The 13,504-nt window shown below is 44.3% G+C and overlaps 1 long non-coding RNA gene across 1 annotated transcript in view; it reads right to left on the bottom strand.

Moving 5' to 3' along the window:
• LOC308499927 overlaps nt 1–10,739 on the bottom strand; it is a 31,853-nt gene extending 21,114 nt beyond the window's left edge. Inside the window, exon 1 of the long non-coding RNA XR_013993656.1 lies at nt 10,616–10,739. This is a non-coding gene — a long non-coding RNA (uncharacterized lncRNA). The remainder of the gene's footprint in view (nt 1–10,615) is intronic.
• Between the last annotated feature and the right edge of the window lie 2,765 nt (nt 10,740–13,504).

The raw sequence follows: 13,504 nt of genomic DNA, 5'->3' as shown, positions 1-13,504 counted from the left end.
AATTTGCCTAGCAACGTTCACGTGGGAAATACTTTCTGAGCTCCATTTGAGGACATCAAAGACACTGTCTTAGCTCTTTCAGCAACAGAGTAAGGACGCAAAAGTCTCCTGTGGGCCAAGCAAGTGTGTGCATTGGAGGGAGGCAGCAGGAGAACGAACAACTCAGTCACTTGTATAGCGTTTCCTAGGGTGACAGTTGAAAAGTCAACACTCACCTGCCTTCATCAGGCATAACAATAACATATTGTGACTCATTTTTGTCATTGGCATGACCTAGTTAAGATAGTGACCACAGAACTAGACAAAACAACAAGGGTCATTTACATGTTATTTAAATACCTCTTTGACTATGGCTCTAACACAAAGAGTTTGGAAAAAATTACATAATGAAGCAATAAAGAGAGAAGTTGAGTCCAAGCAGGTGGCAAAGCAAAATGTAGGAATTAGAGATTCTGAAAGTCAGTCTCAGATATAAGTTGATTAATATGATGACAATATTTGGCAAGCATTGACAAAGCAACTATAAACTTGAGAGGGACTTTATGTATATCATCAGTGTCATCGGCACAAATCCATTTCCTGGCCAGGCCCTCGGTCTTTTTAATCACTGAGTCACCTAATTGAGCAAAAATATAGTTCTAGAAACTGCTTCTGAAGGTTACTACAAAATTGTTTGGAATGATATAATTATTTCTTTAGTGGACATGTATCTTTAAAGAAAATCAATCTCATAATATTAATAAGTGGGTGCCTATGAGTAATATGCACATATTTGATATTGGGGTGTCTTATAATAATTAACAGAATTTAGCCTATTAGAATACTAGGTCAGTGTTACAATTCCAATCTAAAATTAGATTTGTGACGTTAAGCTGAAATCTTTTTAGAAAATGGGTTTGCTAGTTGGACAAAGGATGTACTTAAAAAGAAAATTGAATATATGAAATTTATACAATCAGTTTAAAATGTTTAAAGAAATTTACTGATTAATTTATAGATCAGACCAAAAAGTAATCAAAGGCTCCCTTAAAAGCAAGTGTTAAAATTTGCTTGATTTTGCAATAAAATGATATTTGAAAGTTGAACTTAAAAGTCAAATGTTTTTAAAAGTATACATTTAATAAATTAAGTAGTCATATTGAAAAGTAACACCCTGAATAATCTTTTCTGAGCATAAAAATTTGCATCAAAGACACTAAAAACTCATGTCAATTTTTTTAACATATCAAAACGTTCACATCAAGTATTATTCTTTAAAATAGTCACTTTAGAGGCCCCACTTATGTGATGCTTTCATCACTCAACAGTCTTTTCAAACTCATCTTCTGAGATTATTTTCAGAGCCAGTTTAGATTTTTTTCCCTTTTTCAAATGTACTCAGGCATCGTAGTTGGAAATTGGATGACAAAATAATTTAACACCAAACATAACATGTGAACAACTCAAGGTATATGCAACTTAACATGGGTAACCCAAAAGAAAGAACTTCAGATGTCGTGGGAGAGTATGTCTTCTCCCTTCGTACTTCCTGGCACCTCTCCAGTCACACGTCTTAGGCAACTGACTTCCCTCCCTTTCTGAAGAATAAAGAGAAAACTTTTCTAGTTGGAACTCAACCTATACACAGATTAGAACTTTGACTGAAGCTGAAAATTACCAAAAGTTCTGGTTTGGAGGGATTTGATCTAGAGCCATTAACAGAAGTGAGGATGTGTCTCAGTTAAGTTTGGGGATTTCTCAGATGTTCATGACACTCTATTCGGGTGCTGTTCAAAGCTGCTGCAAGAATCAAAAGCAGGCAGCATTGCAGAGCAGGGACAGGCAGAGATGTCTGCAGAGCCAGTCACAAAATAGCCCAAAAGACATCATGACTTAGAGTGCAAGTCCACTAGGAGGGAAATGAAAATTGCCTTCTGGATGTGGCTGAATATACATTCCTTTCGGTTCGAGTTGCCTAAGACCCAACAGATCAGAGTAAGATGTGGGGGCTGGGGAGAGGAGGCAGATCATAGGGAAAAAAACTGGAAGGAAAAATCTTTAAATTTGACTTGAGGTCTTAATCCCCTTCCCATAATTTAGGCACAAAGGATCCACTGTTAGTTATATGTATTTTTTGAAATGAAAAACTCCATACACATCATATTTCCTCGAGAGTTGGAACACTTGCAAATCACTAGCTGCATAATTTCTCCCACCTTTACTTAATTTCATTAGTTAAGAAGTGGGTTATAGAATGAAGATTTCTCCACTTTCAATAAATAAAATAAAATTTCTTTAAAAAGTGGTAGATTCACACCCCATTTTCCTTTTGATCCCCATTAAATCAATGACAATGAATAAAGTGACTCCTTAGTATTTGCTCTGAAGTCAATTGCTTTTAATGCATGTCAGGTAATCCCAAACACAAATTCCACCAGCCTTCGTGGGGAATCTCAGAGAAACACTCAGCATGAATATAAAGAAGCATTTCCACAAAGCACCATGTACTTTATACCCCACTGTTGGTTATTTTTAGAGTAGGGCAGTGAAGACAGGCCCAGACTGCTGTGTACCCACCTCTCACACTAGTCGGTATCAATAGCAATGACTGCAGAAGATCAGAGAAGCCTCAGGGACTTCAGTGTCACTCATTGGTTCAACCATTCACCCATTCATTCAAATCAAATCGGTATTAAACACTTAATATGCACAAGACACTATGCTAGGCTCTGGACACCATCTATTCACAGATCTGCAAAGTTTTACAATTTGTTTTCTTTGTTTGAAGTACCATCAAGGACACAACTGCTCTCAGGGGGGACTGTTCTAGTTAGCATTGGAAATTGCAGTGTGTCTCAGCAAGCAAAGTAGATTAGTAAAGATTAATAAAGGTTACTGGTGTCTAAGGGGGTTCTAAGCTCTCATTTATTCCAGAATGACCCTAGGACCTCAATTTGAATATATGGATAACGGGGGAAATGCCTTCTCCCCTAGGGATAATAAGGGCAAATCTCTAGCAAAAATGATGGCTGCAAATATGGCGCAGGGAAGACAGTCTGTGTAGTGAAGGGGCAGGAGAGCTCTGCGCTGGGATACGTGGGGAAATCAGTTGTTCAGCTTCTCGGTGACTCAGTTGGCTCATCTGTAAACCAGGGATAAGCGTCATTGGCACAGGTCATTGGGACCAAAAGGACACCATGAGAGAAGTGCTGTGCAGTGTCTGGCACATGGCAGGCTTCCAGGTAAGCACTGAATGAACGGACAGATGAATGAATGGAAAGGTAGCTCCTGTAGAAGCTGGAGAAGAGGACTGAGCGCCAAGAACCCCAAGAGGAAAAGATACTGATATTAAAGCAACCGCCCTTCTTTTAATTTGGAAACGATGCTTGCTGTTCGCCTGGGCCTCTTCAGGAAACCAGGCCACGAAGATTTGTTTCAGCAGCCCTGGGAGTTTGTCTAACCATGTTCTCACCTTACTCTTCCCATCTTACTCTGCCCACTCCTGGTAACAGCTCAAGGGTGGGGAAGGGAGGGGGAGCGCTATAAAATCACATACTGCAGACTCAACCCTGGACAAAGAGCTTCAAGAGGCAACTGCAACTGTCTTTGAGGAACTTGATGTCGGATCTGCCCTCACTCTCACTATGATTTTACTGCTCTGCTCTCCAAACAGTTGGGGAGTTACCACAGAAGATGAGTTGTATATCTGTAAAAACTTTAGAAGTCACCGTCATCTTTAAAATGATTTCAGGCTAATTCCTTAATGTGTCTCAGATCTAGTTTACTGATCTGTAAAATGGAACACGATACTTTTGACATTGGAAGATGAAACTAGATAGGGTTGGAAAAGCACCAATCACACAAGAGGTGCTAAAGAACTGTTCATTTTGATTCTCAGGCTCTCACACAACCTTCTGATGCTCAGTTCAGCCTGTAGAATGAATCAGTGGCCACTGTTTTTCATCAGCATAAGGCAAGCTGTAAAGAGATGATGTCAGCAGTGTGTGACACACAAGAACACCTATGGCTTCGAGCATGGCATGTGGGGGTGTCAGGGGAACCTGGCCCAGGCCAAACTGCCCTTTGCGGGGCTGCCACTGTGGACAGAGTTCTCAAGGGGCACTGTTTCCCATCTCCATCAAGAAGATCGTTTGTGTCAACCAGCTGGGCCATTTACTGCTGGCCGTTCATTCTTCACTGCCACCATCCCTTAGGCCTGGTGTTTCTAGCTGAGTCTCTTCATCAAAGGATGGGTGTGTACTCTTACCATGTCATTCACTTCCCAACTCTTTGCATGTCCCCAACCTCAGTGACAGGATGTTTAGATTTACAGTATAAATCTGTTAAGAGTCTAGACTTCTTCCAACGATACATGGAAGAGTTTGGACCAGAGGGAAATCACCATCCTTCAAGTCTCTGCTGAAGTCTTTCAGTTAGGAAGCCCAGATGCAAGAAATCAGGGTCAAGTTCCAAAGCCAGGAGGACACCTGCCCAGATGTGCACATCCCATTGCTTTCTGTTTTGTCTTAAGTACATTTTATCTGGTTATGTGGATGGATTCTTGTTCCCACCATTCCCTCATTCAGATGAGGACTTAGAGTTATTAAGAAAAGAAGCTCAATTGTCCCCCTTGGCTTATCATTACTAACCAGGCAGAGGAAAGCTTCAACCCACCATTGATTTAGATTAGCCCCTTCGTTTCAATATTATTAATTACCCAAGTTAGCATACAGCATGTCAACATCAAACCCCTACTTTTTTTTATTTTAATTAACTGTTTCATTTGCAGCTCCATGGCTGTACCTGCTTTCTTTCATTGCCTCTGGGACCAAAACAGAAATTCCTCGCAGATATGGTTTTAACTATCATAAAGCGAAGTTATTAGACTGGGACTGACACAGGTCAGTCCTTTCATGGGAGGCCACCAGGTTAATCTTTTGAGCTGACAATTCCATAATAACTTAACATTTGCCAAAGTTCTCCATTGCATTCTGCGCAAAGTAAACAGAAGGGTTAATTTAGTTCTCTAATCTCTTGTTATAAGCCTAATTATTTTACATGTCTTCATTTCATTAATGAATTGCTGCTTTTTACATGCAGCTCCTTCCCCATTGCTTTTGTTTAAACCTCCTGGTGGGAAGGGATAGATTAATTTTGTTGTGCCTTAATGAAACTGTATGCTACATTAGATTTAACCATTTGGCATGCACTGCCAACATCACCATTATGCATAATGAATTATTTTTTGTGAGTCCCAAACTACTGGAGACCTTCGGTGTTCTTCAGATACTGTGACTATGCAATGGGCAGGCACAGGACAGCAAGCTCAGTCACTACCCCTGGCTCCCGGGAACCGTCTGATGGCGTTTTACTTCCGGTCACCTGCATGGGAGGATCTAGATTTCCCTTTGCCATGGGGAACCCAGATATCTAGTTGATTGGCAGTGAGCCCCTCAAATGAAACTAGCAAGTCGGTTTCGAGGTTATGGGGGCAAAGCAGTGTGCTAGGTGCCTGGAGACCGGGTTGAAAGTTGTTTGGTTTCTGTCTGCTCATCTTAAAACAACAATTATTCATTGCTGCTCCTGTGTCAGCAGGTCACCTGGGGTCTGCGTGGTCTGGACTGGCCGTGACTGGCAGCTCTGCTTCAGGCTGTGGTGGCTGGGGCAGCTCTGTTCCTCATGTCTCCATTTTCCTTCTGGGACCAATGGACTAGCCAACGTTTGTTCTTCTCTTGCTGATGGCAGAAGCTGAAGAGGGCACGTGGAAATCGGCAAGGCTTCTTAAGGCCTGTGCTCAAAACTGACACACCACTACAGTTACCCATTTCTTGTTGGCCAAAGCGAGTCACATGGACAAGTCCAAAGTCTATAGTCTGGGAAGTATTCTCCGTGGGTTGCAATGGCAAGAGTGTGGTTACAGAAACTGGCAAATTATTGGAGCCAACAATTACATTTTCATATGTTTCTAAGGGTTGCCTGAGTTCTGGGTTGTGGCCACACTCATATTTCAAAGCTGGAGCCATTTAATCCCACAATTAAGGGTGGCCCCAGCCAGGACTCTAGAAACAGTCTTATTCTAGAACCAGTCTTATTCATGGGTAGGGGACCCAAGGATCTCCAGCCGATAACTCTCTGCCTCATCGCTGAGTGAGATCTGATCCAATGAAGCTGGAACCAAGTCCTGAGTCCCACGTGCTCTGGCAACTGCATCTTCTGACACTGCACTTGAGTTTCCCAGAAACCTGCTGCTGGACCTCCCCTACACACTGGCCCCTAAGCTGCCTAAGTTGTCTTCTTGGGTACCTAAGTTGCCCTGCTGCTCAACCTTTTCTGAATTGACTTTGTGAACATTTGATCTTAAAACCACCACTAACTGTTCCTTGCCTGGCTTCTCCCACAGGACAAAATCAGAATTCCAGAACGATCTCCAAATGCAGGACGAGAAACAATTACCTTTTCCTCTGCTACTGGAATTTGGTTTTTCCATCTCCTGGGATTCAGCTGAAACTTCCGATCCTGGTCTTGCCCCTCCTGGTCTCCCTCACTACTCCTAGGTCCTGGCTCCCAGACTGAAAAACCAGTTAGCAATATGGCAGAGTCAGTACCAAAAGTCAAACGACTATCACACGTCCTAAATGCTCCCCATGAGTTTGGAAGGAAGTGGGACCCATGAGTTGGGACAGCAATGAGCTTGATGGCAAGAAGGACTAGGAGCCGAAGGGGAGGAAGATGAAATGAAACGATAGCTCATTTATAACTGTGTTATAATTAAGGCTAAGTGCCCAAAGTGCCTCAAAATGTCCACGGTGACGCTGCTGTGCTTTCCTTAAACCAGGGTGGTCCTCTTCTAACTCAGGGCACTTGCTCTCGCTTCTTCCTCTACTGAGAACATGTTTCCCCGATATTTACACCATCCTCACCTTCACCTCCTTCAGAGAATTGCTTAAATATCTATCGCCTGCTCAGCGATGCCTTTCCTGCTGTCCCTGTTTACTCATCACTGCTCACCCGACAAGGCACTCCCTATCTTCCTGTCCTGCTTTATTTTTGTCAAGAACACTTATCACCATCTTATGTGCTTTATATTTTACTTTTTGGTTTGTTGACTAGAATAGACACCAATCGTCTGTTTTGATTTACCTCTTTGCCCCTAGAACATACAATAGGCGCTCATCAAATATTTGCTGAAGGCAGAAAGGAAGGATGGACAGAAGGAGTGGGAGTCTGGCCAGGGTGGGCTGGAAGACAAGGACAGGCGGAGAGATCCAAGCGTGCGCAAAGATGCGTGCATGAAGATACGGGCAGTCACATTCAGGACACCAATGAGATCAGCCCAGGGCTCAAAGGCGTTGCTGCACTTTCACTGCCCCCTTTCTGGGCTCCTCATCTGCAGCCAGTAAAGCACGCTCAGGGATCTCAGTGCTTGAGCCAGGGCTGTCCTTCGCCACTCTCCTCCCCACCTCACCCAAGCCTCAGGAAAGAATAGCCTGCATGCTTTGTCTCCACATACTCCCCTCCCACTGACTTTAAGTTAGACTCTGGCACAGATCTGTCTGCTAAAGGTCTCCTCACAGGGACCTACTCCCACAGTCCCAAACTGAGTTGATCTTTTCCCTGCTGTCACTCAGGGACCATCTCCCTTACCAACCCCTTCATCTCAGATTTGGTTGCTGACACAGCATATATTTGGATGCCCACATAGAATCCTGGGCATGTTCCTTTACCTTTCAAAGATTTCTTGACTTTGCCTGCTTCTCTCTCCAGGACCACTGCTCCTGTTTATGTCCTCGTCATTTCTTAATTGGCACGAGTGTCCTAACCAGCTCCCTGTTTCTCGTCCCTTTCAGCCCATCCACCAACATTTCCCATCACCTCTGTGACAAAGTTCAAACTTGTTAACATGGCATGGAAGGCCCTCCGTGCTCTGACTGCCCTCTTTCCAGCCTCATCTCTCTTCCTGCTACTACGCTGGATTATCTCCTGGGCCTTTGCACAGACAGTGCCCTGCCTGCCAGGTGTCCCCTTTGTCACTCATTCATCCTTTAAGATTCAGCTCCAGTGTCATTATGATTTGGCTTGTATTGCATATAGCACAGGTTCTGAGAGATATGTATTTCACTTTTTAAAAGACTTATCTTCAATCTGATCAATAATGTTCAGGAAATAATGGACTTGATTTTTTTCTGATACATAAGAAGTGCCTAGTTATTAAAATTAAAGTGTCCATCCACATACCCCGCCCCCACAACTAGCCCATCTTTTCAAAGCAGGGAGTTAGGCCACCTGGCTGTTTAAAATCACAGCGTTGGACAAGGCTCTGAGAGGCCAGTCATTCTGTCTTTGGCATACTATGTAAGCTGCTAATGTTGAGTGCCTCCTACGTGCTGGACACTGTTCCACACGACATGTATCGTCTCACTTAATCCTCATAATAACTCTAGAAATGGGACTAAAATAATCTTATCTTGGAGAAAAGAACAGGGAGGGCCAGTGTGCTTAAGTAACTTGTCCAAGCTCACATAGCTGGTAAGAGTGGACCCCTTTCTTTAAGCTCCACCATTCGGCTGGAGCCCATGCTCTTGCCTTATCCATATATCTCCTCTAATAGGTTTTACTGCCTCCAGTTTCCTATAGATAAGGCCATCCTCTGCTCAGACTTTGCTGTAGTGTATCCTGTTCTCACTGGGGGAAGGAGGGATGCTATAGGGAGGCTGGCAGGAAGCTCCCAAAGAGGTGACCTCCGGAAGTGGGCAACTCAGTAGTCTGTGACTCTCTACTCGTGGTGTAAGTGCTTTGTGGCAGGAGCTAAGTTGGTATCATTTTGACAGAATCCCTAGCTGCTGGCCTTTTCTGCTATCCTGTGCATTTTTTGGTCTCTAGAGATGGCCTGAACTTTTCTGCTCTAAGCTAGAAAGCTCTGGAACCAAATCATCCAATTTCTGCCTGAAACTCATAAACCCGAGCCCTGTTGAACATTGGAGAGGCTTCTGTTCTTCTACAGAAGAACCTCAAAACCAGGTACTAGGGCTCCTGCTTCCTGGTATTGATGCTTTCCTTGCCCTATCTTACAAAAAAAAAAAAAATTCCTAGCTGAATCATTTCTGCACCTGATTATTTGGGAGTTTTGTGGAACCTGTGCATATCAATTAGACAGCTCATTCCTGTCGCATGCCTGTCACATTCACTGGGAGCCTGTATCACCGCTTTTGAAATGACACAGCCCATATTCCATCGATCAGCTCGGGGTCTCTTAGAGAAACCCATACTCAGCTACTTCCCTGTGGATGATAAACAGAATGGACGCCCCAGCCCCTGATAAAGTATTTACATCTACAAATGTATAACTCAAAAGGAATTAACGCCAATATTCTTTTAATTGGAAATATCTTTCTTCTCCCTAAGCAGATATGTGCAAGCTCCTTTCCTGCAGAAGCCATCCATAGAGAAGGAACATGTGTGGGAAAGACAGGCTGTTTAATCTTTCCCTGTAATCAGCTTCCCCAAGCCTGGGTGCTGAGTCTGTGAAAGCTGCAAGCTCAGGCCACTGCTCACTCCAGCTAGACTCTCCCATGGCCTCCCTTACCCCTCCTTCCTGACTTTAGCTGTGGGACTCCTTAGAAAGCCAGCATTTTCCATCCTAAGCGAGATTCTCCATCAAAATCAGACGCCCTGGAAAAATAGAGCTTAGGTGAAGCGGCTTTTCTGATCCCATTATTGATAAGCTCTTAGAGCTCATCAATGAAAATTAGAACTTGTTAATCCTGTACATTCCCCCCCTTGATTTTTAATTACAGAAGAAAGAAGTAATGGATAACTTCTGGGGCTGCAGAGACACCAAGGCTGTCAAGAGAAAATTAAATTTACAGTCAGAGGGTTTTGTTTTCTCAAGTGTCCTTGTAAAATGCAAAAGAGGTGCCTGGCATCACCCAGGCAATTCAACTGGTTTTCTAAACTGGCAAGGTTTTCCTCGAAGAAGCCCTCCTTCATTTGCCAAGAGAGTATATTAATGACAAGCACTGGACCTAAAGGGAACTCATTCAGAAGAAAACTGCATTAAAAGAACATTAAGGGCGATGTTTTAAAGTCTGATTTAAACTCATGAAAGCAAGGAGATTTATTGTTGAAGCCAAATCGCCGAGCTGACGCGCCCTGCCTGGTAATGCATTCCGATTGGAGCGCCGGGGATTGAATCCGTTCAGAAACATCCCTCACCAGGGCCCAGGCGCTCCTGCTGGGGGACAGGAAGACAGCCATAGGGGAAGCAGGCTGGGGCAGTCACATTTCTGAAAGCAGATGGGCTAACATCCCACAGGGGCCAACCCACCAGGGAAGCTGGAGGAGGAGGGCGCTGCCGGCTGAGGTCAGCCTCAACAACAGCAGGCAGCTTAGCAGCCTTTGAGCTTCTCAGCACAGGCCCATGGCTGTCGGGGGCTACTCTCTGGGGAAGCTGAAGGCTCAGTAGGATGTCCCAACCCCTCTCCTCCCAATCCCCAACCCCTCCTGAGAATCCTCTTTGGCAATCCCTCCTGCAAGCAAATAGAGTCTCACCATAGAATGGCCACCCCTCCCACTCCGACCCATTGCTGTATTACACTTGACCATACTCGGCCTGAGTAATACAATGCAGGTCTCTTACCTGTGCTGCAGATCTGGACTCCAGCCAAAAGGCCAGCTGCTTGCCATCCTTGCAAGTCAGGATCTGATTTCCAGATTAGAAGTCTTAGTACTGATGTTGGAAAGGCACAATGAAGTCACCCTGGAAAAATCAAAGAAAACAGCCTCAAGCTTGTGCAGGGACGTTGCCAGGGTACTTGTCACCTCTCCAATGCCAGCGTTTACAGTTCAGCTGCCATAGCATCACATTCTATTCTGAGTAGCAGCAGCCCTACAATATGACTTAGTGCGTCTTCACAAGGCCTTTGAACTGGTTGCATTTCATGCTTTTCCTGGTGTCCCAGAACCTGGACAAACACCCATTTCCTGGTGTCTCTGTCCCTCTAAATATTGTGGAACCTATGTATGGATGTAAGGCTGTCTTTTCAAGGGGTTGAATTTGAACAGCCAAGGGACAGTAGAGATGTGGATACGAAGTAATCTGCTAAAATTCGAGGAGCTGAGAGCATCACATGGGCAGAGACACAGAAGCCTTTGGTGAAGGCAAAACCTGGGTCTGAGACCAGGAGAACCCACTGGGGTCAGAGTGCAAACGTGCCTCAGAGAACAGAGCAGGCAGGAGGGTCGGGAGTCCAGGCGATTAGCAAGGGCTACACGACCCTTTCATCATATAACCATTTATTCATATGTTGAGAGCTTCACAATATCACTGAGGATGAAGCTATGCAAACAAACAGCTATAGTAAATGTGATAAATAATGCAATAGAGGAATGTACAAATTATAGGCAGAAGCAATTGGGGAGAGCGTTGGGACACGCTTCCCAGAGGCAGAGGCAACTGAGTTGGATCTTAAAAGAAAAGTAGAAGTTTGCCAAAAGGGGACTAGGGTAAGAAGTGGCAGTGGAGAGAGGGGAAGCTTAGAGCATGGCCTGGGTAGGGATTGGTGGCCAGTTCCCTTGGAAAGAAGGGTGCTGTGAAATAAAAGACTGGAAATGTACTTGGAAGCATAATCACAAAGGTTCTCAGTATCGTGCTAAGAAACAATTATCTCATGCAGCCAATAGGAAGCCACTGCGTACATTTTAGGTAACATCTGAATTATCACTCGAGATAGCCGAAAACCCACCCCTGACTACACTGCTACCCAACTTGGGTTAAGAAGGGAGAGACCAGAGGCAGGGCCCATATTAACTTGGAGGTTTGAGCTTCTGATGAAAGCTGTGAAATTCCTTCCCGGAAAATTGCTCATATGTTCAAAATTTTACATATGATTTCACAGGTTTCATGGCCTGCCCTAAAGCTCACCCATAAACCCCAGCATACAGGCCCTCACGCTAAAAGTATTTGTGGGAAATAATTTGTGGAGAATTTCATAGTTCTTAGAAGATATGTGCTGCGGTATTTAAAGATGATATGCCACAATACCCGCAGCTTACTTGGTGTGTGTGTGTGTGTGTGTGTGTGTGTGTGTGTGTGTGTGTGTGTGTGTGTGTGTTTGGGGAGGAGAGGAAACATTTGAGGCAAAATGTTAACAATCGATGAATCTAGGGGGAAGGGTATACTGGTGTTCATCAAAATTTCTTTCAACTTTTCTGTACATTTGAAATATTTAAAAATAAAAGCAAAGCAAAACAAAACCCTTGCTCAAGTCAGAGGCAGCAGGAATGAATATAAAGTGATGAATTTTATTCATTTATATTCCTTCACCATATACTGTCTGAATACCTACTGTAGTTGTTCAATATTTAGTCGGAGCAATCAATAGGACTTAGTGCCTGACAGAAGGTGGATGGCGGAGACAATGGAGGAGGAACAGGGAAGGGGCCTGCAATGGCCAGTGTAAATGACGGGTAGTTCAATTAACAGTGAGACAAGAAGGCAGAAGGGCAGCAGGCCAGAGGAGGGGGAATGAGTTCAATTCCGTGGGCAGCATTTTAAAAAGAGTGTTGATGAACTTGAATGAGAGGGAAGGGGAATTAAAAATTACGGTGTACAGGAAACCATGTGGGCCAAGAACAGGGAGGTATTTGGGAAGAAATGACGGGGGGTGATAAGATAAGTTTGGCAATTTTCAGCAGGTAAGAGAAAAATAGGAAAAGTGGTAGATGATTTATGTGGTCTAAGAGGGCTACACCCGGCAGATGGGTGAGAGTTAGAGAGAGATTGGGCTCAGGCTGCAGAGGGAGCTTCATCCCTGCTGCATGGACAGCTTGTGCGCCAGGCTCCGTACTAGGCACGCAGGACTGGCAGGAGGCACAGATGAGCAAGGCAGGGTCTCTGCCCTCCAGGGGCACTTGTTCTGACAGCAGATCTTCACAGTCAATACTGGGCAGAAGAATGTGTAACTACTTGATACAGACCTTCAAATTCTTATGAAACTTAATACTGTCTGTTGGGAATGTCTTCCCATTCCATCCAGGCACTTAGAAGAACTACAGATGACCACAGATGCCGAAATCAGACCATCCTAGCCAGCCACCCTGGCCCTCTTTCAGGGAAATTGGTTTGAGAATTGAAGGAAAACCCAGAAAATAGAATCCTAGTTTCTTCTAGGGTCTCTGCTGTGTCCTGAGTCTTGAACCGGGGCTATTTATTTATCCCTCTGGCCTAGAGGCTTTCTTGCTGATCAGGGGCCGCAAGGTAAAGCTCAGGACTTTCCTTCTGGAGGGGCCTGAAGTCAATTACCTGCAAGATTTGGCAATCTCCCTGCTCTCCACAAGTCTTCTTTTGCTCTCAGTTGCTTTTCTCTCTGCCCCTGACCGACAGAAGGAACTGTGTAAACTGTGTCCCTCACTCCCCAAAGAACTGCTATGGCCAGTTCCCTCACTTCCCAAAAGAAGGTATGGAAACTGCCTTTTAAAATTCTCAGTAGACAGGACATCACATCACTGACTTCCTGCTCATCTCCAC

This window comes from Rhinolophus hipposideros, assembly GCF_964194185.1.
Source record: "Rhinolophus hipposideros genome assembly, chromosome: 7".
NCBI classification, from domain to species: domain Eukaryota; kingdom Metazoa; phylum Chordata; class Mammalia; order Chiroptera; family Rhinolophidae; genus Rhinolophus; species Rhinolophus hipposideros.
Note: the sequence above shows the minus strand (reverse complement) of the source record. Positions and strands in the feature narration are given on the sequence as shown.